The following is an 11,160-nucleotide window of genomic DNA, read 5'->3' as shown; positions in this document are numbered from 1 at the left end:
ATAAGAGATTGTCAAAGCACGTGGTCAAAGAACATATTATTAAGTAAACAAGACGGCAAATCGTGGCTCCAAAAGTACCTTGACGCCCCTTAACCGAAAGACTAGACGAAGAGCTCTGATTGCCCTCTCAAGATACTATCATAACGAGTCTACGGGGTCCAATTCGTCCAGCTTGTGATATACGAACTAACGCAAGTTGGCGGCCTGAAGTTGTAAAAAAAACTTTTACATGTAGGCGGTCAAGGACAAGTTTAAGGATATGAACTCAAGAAGCACTGCAGAGTAAAAAAAAAAAGAAATTTACAATCATTGATCTGCGTAAAATCTAATACAAGAATCCGAAATTAGACAAAGTAAAAATTATCTTTCCACGGAATGTTTTTTCGACATTTGTGCTCATTTTTCGACAACGTGAAAATTTACAGATGAACTTGAGCAAACTACGTGAGGTCAATGACCTCCCTCTCCAACGGAAGGTTCAACGGCTCTTTTGGGACAAGGCATTGAACTTCAAATTTATAAGGTCAGTTACCCCATGTACCTTAGGGGGTGATTTGATAAATGAGAACATTGGTCCGAAACGCATGGGGGGCGCGCGTAGATCCTTATCAGAGGAATCAGTTTTCTACATAAAGTGTCCGAGTTTAAAGAACTTCAGCCTCCCCCTAAAGGCAATGAACTTTCTGTCTGCAAAGGAAGGTCAGTGGCATGTTTTTCAGCATGTTGACCACTTTCAGACGGCAACAAAATTTTTTTGGCCAAATTCAGTTGAAAATTAATGCGCTCGCTGATGTCATCCATAAAAAATACTTGCTGTGGTTAGTTAGGTTAGCCTTATCAGCGTATATGGTATACCTTGTACCCTGTACAATTGTTGTGCAATAAAGTTATTATCGTAAATGTCAGATATTATGATCAGTCTAGACCTCTGCCGCCAGAGATACCGCTAAGCCTCTGCTGATACAATCAGCAATTTATTTATGTTCAGCATCATACCCGTACAGCATTAAAATATATTTAGGTTTTATGACAAGCACAGACTATTTAAATCATATCAGAAGCTACCAGTAATGTGATTGAATTTCTAACTTTTAGTATATGTTGGGCAATGTTAAGTTATAGCAATAAGCCTTCTATCATATCGTAGTTTCTACCCTGACATTTAAATAGCCTGGGTGCCAGACTGTATGTACACAAGCCAGTTCCTCGGCTCCAGGGCCAACATGCCCCCAAGGAAATTATACCACAGACCCCCTCAGTTAGACCCTGCACCTAACGTGCTACGATCGAGGCTACCCTTACATACATTTTCGACATTGATAGGTCGCAAGAATTTGTAGCCTTTAGCAGGCTTCGGGAGGCGGCTGGAAAGAGTAGAAATTTGCCAAATACAGAGATAACATGCTGGGAGAGTTGGTCTGCTGGAGTCCAGATAACAGTTTGCCGCACCCGAACTCTCCAGCGGACAGACTCCCCTCGGCATGTTATCTCTATCCTCTATTTGGCAAATTTCTACTCTTCCAGCCGCCTCCCGAAGCCTGGTAGAGGCTACAAATTCTTGAGACCTATCAATGTCGAAAATATATGTCAGGGTGAGCCAGACCCATAGCACGCTAGGTCCTGGGCCTAACTAAGGGGGTCTATGGTAAAATTTCCTTGGGGCATGATGGCCCCGGAGCCGAGGAACAGGCCTGTGTAGGCGCACTCTGTGAGCCTATCCAAAGAAGACATTGAACCCTTGTGTGATCTTGTGTACAAGTTTGGGTTAGCGACCCCGTGTAGTGGGGTGTGGTGACACATGTAACGACATGGCACCGGAATGTACGGCCGAACATGTAGGACCAATTATACTTTAGGAGAAACACATGCCTGGCCTAGTTCTGAAACACCCACCCCCACTCTTCTTGCCTCTAGTTGTCTGGTACAAATAAATAAAAATAATGAATGTAATCATACCTCTGAAGGTTTAAGGCAGAGGACGAAAAATGTATTAAAGTTGGTTATTATTAGAAAGTTGTATTAAACAATTTGTCAGCCAAGATCATACAAATCGGCCTAATAGATGTATACACCCAACCTCTAAACTCCATTCATACTATGTAAGTACTAGTACTAGTAAGGGCCTGGATGCTAGACTGTTTCCAGTACATCCACTGGCAGGCCAGCTCTTTGGCTCTTGAGCCAACAGCGGCTCCGGAAATTTTACCACAACAACCCTTAAAACACTGCAGGCCGTATTCTTTAGCCTGGAGTCCAGCCTTGTTAGCTTTAGTCCGCTCCCTTAGATCCGCTTCCCCGCCAACGGCCTAATAGAAGCATGGATCGACTCTTCGGTGGTCCAAGAGCCACGAAGGCCCTAGAAACAGTCTGGTATCCAGGCTAACTTCAGTAGGTCCTGTGGAGAGAGATGATTCTTTCATCTCCATCCTCCTCCTCATTCCTGTCATATCAGCGCACGGCGTCCCGCGAGCGACGTGATTCTGCCCGACAGGTCAGTAATTAAAACCCGTTCCCACGAAAACAACAGGAAAGTCGGACAGGCTGCAGCACTGAATACTGATATCAAGGACATTAATATACAGTATGGAGAATCACACGCGCAAAAACGTGACAATGAGTGAGGGCCTGCATTGCCTTTTAGTAAGGCGTAATCAGCCCTTTTATTTAAGGGGGCCCGGCAAGCCCTTTTCCGTAGAGCGTAATCGGCCATTTTAATTCTACGTAGAGCGTAGACGGACCGCTCTAATATTTTTGTGTAGAGCGTATTCGGCGTTTTAATTCTACGTAATGCGTTGTAGCCAGTTGGAATTTATCGTAAAGCGTAATCGAGAGGTTTTCGAATTCAGCGTAGAGCGTTGTCGGAACCCCCCCTACCCCTTGCAGGCCCTCATTTAAGTCTTCGTAATCCGTAGGCAGCCTCCCCAAATAATCGTAGTTCGTAATCAGTAACGCATATTAAACTGTCCGTGATCTTGCCCTCATGCGTGGCAAGCGATATTGAGTGGCAAGAACCCTTACTTAAGGCGACGAACCTTTAAAATGAGCGACACGAACCTTCAATTAATGAGAAGACCTGTCACAATTAATGGCTACAACATTTACTGGCCTTTCATCTGAACTACTATAATGAGTTGCTAACGTCAAGTGGGGAATTTGTTGTCTTAGCGACGAGCTTTAAACTGCACCCACTCTACATCATATGGTCAAAACAGGAAAGAAGGGAGTAGAAAATAAGTCAGAAGAAAGAAAGAAGAGAAAGAATTGAGAAAGGAAGAAAGAGGAAGGAAGAAATACCGAAAGAAGGAATACCGAAAGAAAGAACGAAAGAGAGAAAGAAAGAAAGAAAGAAAGAAAGAAAGAAAGAAAGAAAGAAAGAAAGAAAGAAAAAGGAAGGAAGGAAGAACGAAACTAGGAATTTGCCTTTCAGCAGCCTTACAAAGTCGTAAAGTCTACTGAAATATTTTCTCAACTTTAATACTTCTTTACATATTGCGGAAAGTTTGTTTAAATATCTGTTTTTGTGCTGTGAAGAGAAAGGGAGGAAGAAAGAATGGCGGAAGAAAGAAGGAAAGAAAGAAAAAGGAAGGAAGAACGAAACAAGTAAGGATGAAAAGAAAGGAAGGAAGAAAAAGCAAAAGAGAGAGAAAACTAGCGAGAACTATGTCAAACTTAAAAGAGCAACGTTTGAAACGACTTCTAAAAGTCTTTGAGCCTTAAGTGGTCTGTTTGAAGTGCCCAACTTAAGGAGAATCGCTTTCTGTGAAAGGTCTTCCAGAAATCTTCAAGGATCTGATCCGCTTTCCAGGCCTTTCATCGATGCAGAAACGCCTCTCCGGGGCAGGCTTGATAGATTGAGATGTCAATACTTCAATAGCAGGCGCACGTGTGCATTGATTTTTTTTACTCAAGACGAAGGAAAAGTTCAAACAACCTAACTCCCTCCGGAAATGTCAAATTACTGAAGTTCTCTGTCGGCATATTGTTGTGAGATTATACGTTTAACTAGGCCAAATACCGTATAATAGTGATTGCCTTTACATGTATATTTCTTCATCGATTGACTACGTGCGCTGATTTTGACTGGACCAAAGCAGTACCAATATTTGAACCAGTTTCGTAGATTAAAATTGACTGTTACTACCTTTGAAGTATAAAAGAAGTAATGGCAACGGTTTCAGAACAGTTTAGTACGATATAGATTCAGAGTGGGGCAGGTAAAACTTGTCTGGTGCAGGTAATTTCTAATGTTACCCTCACCAGTGTAGGTATACAGAAAACAAAAGGATTTAAAACCCTGACTTCAGGGAGTGGTCAACACACGTACGTTCTTGCGTTTTAAAGGACATGTAAATCCGAATATCGATCCATTTTTATCGATCTTTATCAGACTGCCAGGACTTAAGGGTCATCGAATGCAGACAGAGGTGTCACGATGTCACATGAAGTGCGGTCACATTCATTTCAAAAATGTATGAAGAACACTGACAGCCACCTGCTCATTATACTTGTCCTGCTAGCCATGGCATTGTCACTTGAATGTAGAACTTGAAATTTCAAAGTGTATTGTACTAAAAGGCTTTTTTTTTTAATTCCTGACCAAAGCACATCAACGATGTGACTATGGGCCATCAGAAAGTTACCTGCAACCTTCGGCCGAATTTCAAAATTGTCCCTGATCCTAGCCCTAACGCATTCAGGCATAGAATGTATATCTAGGCATAGGTTTATAGTTGCCCAATTCACCTTCAGTGGACCATAATCCTGATCCATTCAGCACGTCGGCAGAACGTAATGCACCTGTATTGTATTGTGCACAGCACTTCGGCAGAACGTCGCACAAACAACGTTATCCCGTCTGTTGTCAAATGTTGTGTTGGAAAATATATCTTCTGCAACAGACAAAATTCTAGCCTGGATGCCAGACCCAAAGCACACTGGACACAAAATATCTCAGTGTGCACACTGAGATATTTTGTGTCCAGTGTGCTTTGGGTCTGGCATCCAGGCTAACAAAATTCTGATGCAACGTTGACCGAACATCCAAAGGAAACCGTGGAAAATCAGGGTTTCGCGCAATCTGTAGGTAAAACCGACGTGTTGATGCATCCAGGTATAATGGCTGGGTAGACACGGTTTTGGCTACGATAGTTACAAATGGATTTGATGAATGCTACACATCATCACACAGTCCCCAAGGATTGGATAAATTTGCACAGAATTTGAGGAATCAAGTGGCCCAAATAGATTATCCCAAATAGATTGGCATGTTCTATCCAACACGATATTCATGTCAAATTGATATTGTATTCAATGGCGGTTCTTATTTTTGCCATGGCGATCTTTTCAAAGGTATGTCAGGTGCAAGTTGCAGTGTTTTACAACATGCAGGACTCTCCCAAAACATCCCGTCGCGTCAGTCGATCGCACGACGCATGTGGATACAAAACAAGAGAGGATGCAAACTGTAAACTGATTACAACAGGTGGTTGCTAAGTCAAGATTTCGTGTTGGGTTTAACAGTTTTGGTAGAAAAAAAGAGTATCAAAACGTACCGGCCACTTGCTAATAATCTAATTTCAATGGGGCTCGGAGGTAGCTAGGAAAGAAGAAAAAATGTAGCATCAATTCCAACATCAGAATCTAGCATTCGAAATTTCGAAAGTGGCGTACACGAAATACGTTCGAATTATTCTATGGAACATTCCTTTTTTTTATATATATACTAGTATATATTTCAACATCTAATCACAAGACGTGGTGACGGCACACTCAAGTTTTTTCAACTTATATTAATTCTGCCCCCAACACGGGACAATACAGTACTCATTTTCACCTGAGCGAAGTGATGGAACATTTGGACGCTTAATTTGCCCGGAATTTGAGGAATCAAGAGGAGTGACAGCGGCTCCGCACAGGGAGGCTGGCTCTGGCAGGGGGGCGGTTATTAATATTAGGTACAGACAGGAGCGCGGCGAGATGAAAGGTAGAAGGTCTTCACGGCAAAAATAGATGAACTGGAAAAAACTAGGCCTGGTCGCCAGTCCCTCACAGAATTGAAGGCTGGTGTTACATGTATTTTCTTTACAATAAGCCTGGGTGTCAGATTGTTGTCAGGCAAGCTCCAAAGTTAGACCCAGCAAAAATGTCCAACTGAGGCGTCTATTTAAACTGTGGCAAATGGCCTTAAATTGAGGAGTCGATGAGTTAGCCTGAATACCGGCCCTGGCAACAGTCTGGCACCCAGGCTAGCCCTGGGGCCAAGGAGCTAGTCTGTATACTGGCCCTAGCACAGTCTGGCACCCAGGCTAGCCCTGGGGCCAAGGAGCTAGTCTGTATACTGGCCCTTGCACAGTCTGGCACCCAGGCTAACCCTGGAGTCGAGAAGCTAGCCTGGATGCTGGCCCTGGAAACAGTCTGGCACCCAGGCTAGGTGATTTTCTCCCTGTTTTGACGAATTAACGGCTCATTGACATCAGCAGAGCTGAGGCAAAGATTCCTCGGGGGCATGTTGGCCCTGGTGCCGAAGAGTAGCCCATGTATGCCCCGACAGCAGTCTCCATGAATTATTCTAGATCAAACTTTACCGCCTATCGAAGATCAATACATCACCAGTCAGCAAAACCAATACAAGACATTAACCACCTCGCGAATTTGGCAACTGCGTTGTAGACACATTAGCGAACTGTTAATGTAATCTCTACCAGACTAACTACGCTGGCTATATGTAGGGAGAAAGCTTTAAACAAATCTTGCAATTACATGTGAAAAGATTGAGTGTAACAAGTCGTTCGGTGTGATATAGCTAGCTGCCGCCGCGCCCGCGTGCCTGCGAAGCTGGTGTGTTACGCCGAAGGGCGATTATACCAGCTATACTGATACAGATATTTGCCGGGGGAGTTTGGCCGCCTTGGGGTTTGACTGGCCGCGCAGTGAAAGAATCAATCTTCCGCGGACTGACTCGCCTAGCCAATTTATACTGTAGCCTGGTTGCCAGACCAATTTTAGCTCCCGAGTATCTATATCGAGTAGGGAGCTAGAATAGGTCTGGTAACCAGGCTAGCCAATTTAACTCTACTTCTTACCAAATGCTACGACCCGTATTCCCGTAGGAAGGCCTGGTGCAGGCTAATGTTAAGATACCATCAGCAACAGGTTGTACGGAAATTTGTCCGTACAAACTCACAGATTGAATACAGATGAAGGGTTAAGATGGCAGCGGTAGAAATTTGAATTAATGGGTGCTAAATAATCTCCAAACAGATCTTTTAGTGGCTACAAGACAGCATTAAGTTGGCCAGGCGGTGTCCAATACGCCACCCATTTGCAATTTGGCTGGCATTAAAAAAAGATACCAGTACAGAAAGAAAGCCCGATAAAACGCATGAAACACGCCAAAAATGAGCCGAAGCCTAAAACCTCTCCTTTGAGAATGTATCGTACATTACCCTGCCAATTTGATAATGTCTGGCCAATTTGATGATGTCTGACCAATCTATACTGCCTTTGAGTCACTAGAAGGTTTGCCTGAAGATTACCCGGTTGAATGATGTCCGGTGGCTGCCGTAATGATTTCCAATCACATATCTTTAACAATATCTAGCAAAGATATTACATGGCCCAAATAGATTGGCACGTTCTATCCAACACGGCATTCATATCAAATTGATATCGCATTCAATGGCGGTTCTTATTTTTGCGATGGTGATCTTTTCAAAGGCATTTCAGGTGAAAGTCGCACGTTTTACGACCTTCAAGACTCTCCCTAAAAATCCCGTCAGTTTGCGATCGTATAATACATGTGGATACAAAAGGAGAGAGGATAGGGGAAACAAACTGTCAACTGGTGCAAACAGGTGGTTGCTAAGTCAAAGTAGTTTTGGGTTAAAAACAGTTTCATCTTTTAAAGTAAATAAAGTATCAAAACGTATTTGTACCGACCACTTGCTAATAATAAATTGGGCTTCGTAGTAGGAAAGAAGAAAAAATGTAGCATCAATTCTAACACCCGAATCTGGTATTCGAATTTTCGAAAGTGGCGTACAGGGTTCCGTCGAAACGTGTTCGAATTATTCTTTGGAATCCCGTGTGATAACCATATAGAACCCCGTGCGATACCGCTAGTTATCACACGGGCCGGAACACCCGTGTAAAACGTTATTGCGGCACAGGTAGGACAATAGACTTCCGTACTCACGTCTAAATTGTGCGAAGAAGCGGCGAGTGCGAGAGAGCCCTCAAGCAGCACACCTCACCATGCGCTGCCGACTGACTGACTGACTGACTGACTGACTGATGATCTAGCGGGCTGCTACCTACGGTGTTACGGAGGGCGGGGGAGGGTGGCCCGGCCCGGCAAGGGGGCTTCGCCAAGGCCCGCCGCCCTACGGGCTTCAGCTCGCCCCCGCGACCTTGCAATAAGATAAAACCGCGAACGGGTGGACAACAGACGCCGAGCTCTATCTTTAAGTAGGACAGGGTTATTTTTTAACTCGCTAAAAAACGCGGGCCGTATAGCGGGGCCGCGATGTGCACAACCGGCACTAGCTTATTCTCCAAGCAGATCTTTCGATGGGGATTTGACGTTTGGAGTACCGGCAGATCTTCGGTGGGCAAATGCATACAGCCTGGCCAATTTGATACTGTCTTACCCCCACCGAAAGATCTGCTTGTAGATTGGCACTAGCTATCTGAAAAAAGCATAATGCTTCACCTCAGTTGAGGATGACTGCTGTATCTTTTTTCCGATCAGGTACCGGTAGCTATGCACATCGGTGATTATTTTAACAAGAAAAAGAAAAGACAGAAAATTTCGCACATGAGAGTGGATAAATATTCGGAGGCATGAAGCAAAGATCCTTACATTTAAAAAGTAAGCGTCTCTATCGACAGAGCGCCAACAGGTAGAAATAGAATCGTCGCATCTATCGCTTTATTTTTCGCGCATGGAATAAACGTAAAACAATTTACCTACCGGCAAGACATCTAGACAATTAACACATATAGGCGGAAACCGACACAGAAAAAGGCCCGATGCTCGGCTGCTACAATTCCTCAAATTTCGGTTGAAGACAAAAGATAGCAAGAGGAGAGGCATGCGGGCTCTGTCTTCAAACACCGTGTCCAAGACACAGTGGAATAACAACCCACTGCCCCTACGGTCTCACATAGACTATAGCACATCTACCTTACCTTTAAATTGCTAAGAAAATTGCGTCTCTTCGCATCACATCTTGGTTAAACGATACACAAAAGTAGCCTCCATAGCATGCCAAAAACTGGGGAGTTTGGGGGTCTTCAGGGTCTTTGGGCGCTTTTATGTGCTATTTTCTGATAGCATATAGACAACATAGCCGGCCTGGTTGAATTACCCCCGTTCTTTGTAATCAGAAAACAGCCGAAGACCACCAAACCCCCAGTTCTATAAGCCAGTTACGAAGGCTAACACAAAAGCGTATAGCAAAGATAAAGCTACCTACCAACACTATACAGTTACCTGAAAATGAAAAACGCTACCTTCATACTCGCTGCAGCAGCATCTCTGCTCTAGATCTGTTCCTCTTACCTATAGCGCCGTGCCGTGTGCGTAATCTATGTGGGCGAATAGCGCATACGTCAACATTATTCATGAAACTGTGGATATGAATAAACGTTGTTGCGTCCGCGTTTTCAATTGGCCCAGAGTTTGGGACACGTACTCGGCGTGCAACGTCGGATCACATCCGCTACACAACGGAGCGCAGGTGGTTATAGTGTGTTAATTGGTGACTCGTACGACCTTCTAGCGAGTTAATACGGTAGAATATGAAGTTATTCATGTCTTCACAACTTGAAAACTTGAACTAGGCGGGTGAACAATCTTGAGGTCGCAATGACACAGACATCGGCTACGAAAAAATGTTTTAAAGGAAGTTTTAAGACCAAAATAAGGTTCAAAGCGATGGTCGTATACTTATTTATACGTTTAACAGAAAACCCTACTGTATGGCGCTAGTATTCTTTCCAAGCAGCCTGAAATCTTTATCGTGTTCCTACCAACATTCTATAACGTTAGATTCCTAAAATAAGGCCACACCGATTTAATTTTATGGATGACATCCGCGCGCGCATTGATTTTCGCTCGATCTCAAAAAAAAAAAAAAAAAAAAAAAAAAAGATCACGTATTCCGAGGCTCTGGCCTGGCTTTAGGCCTGAGTAGTGCATGGTGGTGATAACTCTGGTTGACGGCAGCCAGGCTACCGAAGCTCCAAGACTCAAGAACTCAGTACATACGTACAGCAGTGTCGATTCATATATTCCGCAAAAATCCAGCATGTGTCGGCCTGTCGTATACGTCGCTATGTAATTCACAATACCAGGTTTGTATTCCTGTGGTTTTGTAGCATTTTTATTTTTGGCCGGATTTTTATTTTTTTCGCCCGCGCGCACTAGTTTGGGGGTCTTCAGAGGATGTCATCCATAAAATTAAATCGGTGTGGCCTAAAACATGGAAACTCGGTCCACTAACTTCACACTCAGAGCAGCATCCCTACATGCATTTTTCAACATGCACGCCAGAGCATGGTTACTTTAATTCATTGTTTGAAACATTACCAAGTTCGAACCTGACTTGTATCTCAAAGATACTTATACTTGCAAAACTGGTGACGACTAAAAATGTTACTTACGCGTCCGCGATTGGCCCAGAGTTTGGGACACTAACTTAGCTTGCAGCATGGAATACAGCCAACAGAGAACTGGGACCAGGTGTTTATTTAATTTGCGACTCTAACAGTGAGTTGCTGACGTATGTGATATTTGGCTCGTGTTTCAAAGATACCCTCAAACTGATGACGACTAAAAATGTTACATACGCATCCGCGATTGGCCTAGAGTTTGGGACACTAACTGTAGGCGTACAGCATTGAATATACTGAGAATCAGGTGGACATCATTTGTTAATTTGTGACTCTAACAATGAGTCACTGACGTCTGTGATACCTGGCTCGTGTTTCAAAGATTTATCTTCAAACTGATGGCGACTTAAGATGTTACATTTGCGTCCGCGATTGGATCCGGGACGCTAGCAAGGTACACAGCATTGAATACAGCTAGACTATCGGGACTCAGGTGGTTGGTGTGTTCATGTCACATTTGTCTTCAATATAAGCTTACTGAAATCC

Source organism: Branchiostoma belcheri, unplaced genomic scaffold, assembly GCF_001625305.1.
Source record: "Branchiostoma belcheri isolate BF01 breed outbred unplaced genomic scaffold, Haploidv18h27 scaffold50, whole genome shotgun sequence".
Lineage (NCBI taxonomy): Eukaryota > Metazoa > Chordata > Leptocardii > Amphioxiformes > Branchiostomatidae > Branchiostoma > Branchiostoma belcheri.
The sequence above is the reverse complement of the archived record's forward strand: the minus strand, read 5'-3'. Positions refer to the sequence as shown.